We start from the raw sequence: 4,295 nt of genomic DNA on the forward strand, positions 1-4,295 counted from the left end.
CATTGCTGCTCAAGTTCGATGCGCCTGTATAGGCCCTCAAAACGCTGTAGCAATTCCATATTTTGAAGAGGTATTTAGCAACTTTGTTTAATTTTTTTTCCACATACTCTCTCTCTCTCTCTCTCTCTCTCTCTCTCTCTCTCTCTCTCTCCACACACTCTCTCTCTCTCTCTCTCTCTCTCTCTCTCTCTCTCTCTCTCTCTCTCTCTCTCTTGTTTTTTTGGTTTACCCATGTATATGTATGTGAGGTGTAAGAAGGATAATTTTGTAAGCAGAATATGTGGGGTCCACTCAAGTTTGATTAATTTTGTAAGCTGGAAAATTTTTGTAATGCTGGGTGATCATGGCTTGGTTTATTTAATTTTGTAAGCTGGAGAAATTGTGGGGGTGTTTTTGAATTTTTTTAATCTTGAGCTGACGTTTGGACAAATGGGAGGAGAGAGAATTACTGTAGCATGAACAATAACTCTCTGATCCTCCCATTTGCATAGAAGAATAGATACCTGTAATTTTGGAAAATTACCCCTAGTCTATGCATATACGCATGTATTGTATGTGTCATGTTTTATAATGTTGAGTCAGGAGTTTAGGTTTCAGATAGGTGTGGGTAGCATATATAAATTCGTATCATCTGAAGCAACGCTGTAATGATTTCCTGTAAATTAGTTGTCTGGAGATATAAAACTTGGAAACATGTTCAATAATATTTATGCGCTTCTGCAGGACCGCAGCAGCGTCTGAAGTGCATTTGATCTCTCTCTAAGCATTGAACTGTATAGATGATACGCTAACTCCTTACTTCCAGTTGTTGATGATGTATATATTCAATCTTTGGCAGCAAACGGCAACTACTCTGACAAAAATTGCTCAACAAAATTGACAACAGGAGAGTATACAATGTTAGGAATCTTGACCCCCAAGATTAGTTTATTTTGATGATAACAAATATTATATGTTGTGTGTATTATGTGCTAACATTTGTTTTGCAGTATCAAAGCTATATCAACAATTATATTCAAAGAGATACTCAAGACATAGATGAGTTCAAGGCAAAATGAAGCAAAGAAGAAGATATACTTTATTATCAAAATGTAATTTTATATTTTCTTTGCTTAGAAATTTGTACAAACCTTGATCACTCACACACATGCACACACATAGTGTTAGAACACACTAACACATGCTTAGTGTGTTGGTTAACAATAGAAATCCCCTATGTTAGCCATTAGAGTTTATAGATATTGAGTGAGTCTTAAAACATTTTATTTACACCCCTTAGAAATTAGAATCTGGAAAAACTTAAAAGACCAAAGTTGTAGGTCTCTTCAACAGCTTTCCAACAAATCTTAAATCACCTTATTCCGATATCGGATGAGAAAGTTACAGCCAAAACACTGAAAAGAAAATTTCATAATCTGTGAGTTTACAGTGTAGTCGACTACTATGCCTTGTAGTCGACTACTAAGCAATTTTCTGACTTCACGGTCTGTTTAGACTCAGTGTAGTCGACTACTATGACTTGTAGTCGACTATAGATGTAGTTTTTTTAGATTTTAGGTTTTGAATAAGTGACTGTTTATAGCCGTTTTGTGGACGTTAATTGGGTTTAAAATTATGTCATTTCAGAGGCTATAAATAGGTTTAAACATCAGAAAACAACAACCAAGTTTTACACTTACAAGATCAAACATTTTGTGCATATTCACTCTCTAATTTTCCAGATTTTCATGCTAAGTGTTTAGAAAAAGAGAGTTTCTGATATTGCCTTGGTTTCAATCATTCTTAGAGATTGTATAGGCAATATTCAGAGAGTTAAAAGAATCCTAAACCACTGCAGCACTTCACTACACATTCAAGGCTTATAGGATCAATTGTGTTCTTGCTTCAAAAAGGATTTCTCTCGGGTTTGAGAGGGTTGATCTCTTGGTTTAGAGATTGGGTGGCAATTGGCATGGTCTTGTCAATTGGTGTTGCAATTTGCATGGTCTTGCAAATTGGTCAGGTTTGCTTTTGATTTTGTAAGGTTTCAAAATCATAGTGAAAATCTCAAGCGGGATTTGCTTGGGGACTGAATGTACACCGGGGAGGTGCAACCAGTATACATGCTTGTGTTTGTGATGTTTATTTTCTGAGATTATCATTCTTTCTTTGCAATTTATAATCTACTTTGCAAACTCACCCTCTAGTGTTTAAATGTAAAGCTTCAGCAGGTTTTTATAAGAGCGCACTCTATTCTTAAGGGTCACGATCCTACACTTGGTATACATAAGCAAAACAGGACCCTACATACAACACAGAGACAAGCGCACACCCAGGCACGTGAACAGATCAGTCACAATTATTTCACATCACACGAGTGAGCGGGTGAGGGAAAATTCCACATGCACAAAGTAAAATTAATATGTACCCAAGATAATGCATCAAAGATGTAGATATGCGGGCATAAAGTACAAGAAAATGCTCTAAGTTAATATCCAACCGGATAGCACATCTAATGGAGATACCAGTAAACAAATCATTGTTAGGTTGTAGATCATAAATCTTGATTTATGACAGAGTGACTCAAACCATGGATTGAGTCATGAACAATCCTTCTTGCTTGATAATTATGCCATGCTTTTCCGATCTGAGAAAATAGTCTCCAGCGAGTCATGAACAATCCTTCTTGCTTGATAATTATGCCATGCTTTTCCGATCTGAGAAAATAGTCTCCAGCATGGAAATAAACAAAGAAATATTTCGATAATTATGCCATGCTTTTCCGATCTGAGAAAATAGTCTCCAGCATGGAAATAAACAAAGAAATATTTCGAAACACTTACCAATAGAATCCTAAGTATACAATACCAAAGGGTTCTAAGAGATGAAAATTTCTATTGGCCCTGACCCGACAGGAAAACTAAGGTAGAATTGTATTTGTTCGATAGAGTAAGCAACAAGAAAGAAAGCTTCAACAAATAACACTTTAATAGAAAACATCCTGCAAAACAAGAGCCATCAACTTCTCAGATTATAACAAGCACTGGGCAGCTTAGCTGGACAAAAGAACATGTGTAGTAGAAGTCAATTATACTAAATTTCTTCCAGTATTAACAATGCATCTTATCAACAAGTATCAATTGATCCTAGAGCAACTCACAATAAAAATCTTCAACAAGCAGACTGTATAACAACCAAAACAATTAATTATGCTAAGTTGTCTTTGATAATTACAAAAATGTTTCAAGGTATAATAGCTTTTCAACGATTATTACTTAGCAATAGGCACTGTTGGAACTTATTTATAATGAATCCAATGCTAAACAAGGTCTCGGTCATGTTTATGTTGGTGAAATAAAATTTTCAGAACTGATAATTCGGCTAACTTTTCTACAAATATTTTTTAAAAATAAAAAAAAAATGAAATCATACAAGAACAGAAGTACTTTTGGCAATCGAGTAATAGAAACAATAAAAAATATTCTTTAAACAAAATGAAAGATATGATTCGTAAAAAAGAAGGCACATAATTTATGTTGTGTTCGTTTTGCTGCCTAAACTAACACACCACTATTCAAGGTTAACTTATTCAAATTAGACGTTAAAGCTCCACTCTTCATTTAATCTATTTACAGGCATTTACCTTTTCATTTTCATAAAATCAACTAAAAGCAAAAAAGAAATGGAAAGGTACTGCAAACAAATCTTCGTAATAAGTTCTTGCGACATTTACATGGAAAGAAATTTGTGCAGAAATTGCATTTAGATAAAACCATTGTCTTCTTAATACCTGAATATCCTATTTCCGACAACAACACGACAAAACACAACTCTTAAGTCTTGCTTTTAGCCATAAAAGGACATAAAACTGTCTTCTTAGACAAACATTGCATCTCTTACCTGGCAAAGCTTCTGCCTAATAAGGCATGGGAGGTCACTAGTACCGCATGTGGCAAAACTAGAGCTCATCGCCTTTTCTGGACCCCACGCATTAGAGATGCATTCAGCTCTTTCTCTCATGCAGTCGGGGAAAAACCAATCTCTATGTGCTGCTTATGTCACAGTTCTAAATCTTGCTTTTAGTCATAAGGGCATAAAACTATCTTGTTGCACAAATATTGTATCTCTCCTGGCAAGCTTTTGCCCAAGAAGGCATGGCAGACGAATCCACCAATGACAAATATTGTATAAGCTGCATTCAGCTCTTTCACTCATGCAGTCGGAGCAAAAAACAATCCTATGCAGTGTATACGTGACAGCATATCTATTGGTCCTCATTTGTAACTATAAAAGTTTTTTTTTTTTTTTTTTTTTTT

Source organism: Asparagus officinalis, chromosome 7 (assembly GCF_001876935.1).
Source record: "Asparagus officinalis chromosome 7, Aspof.V1, whole genome shotgun sequence".
NCBI classification, from domain to species: domain Eukaryota; kingdom Viridiplantae; phylum Streptophyta; class Magnoliopsida; order Asparagales; family Asparagaceae; genus Asparagus; species Asparagus officinalis.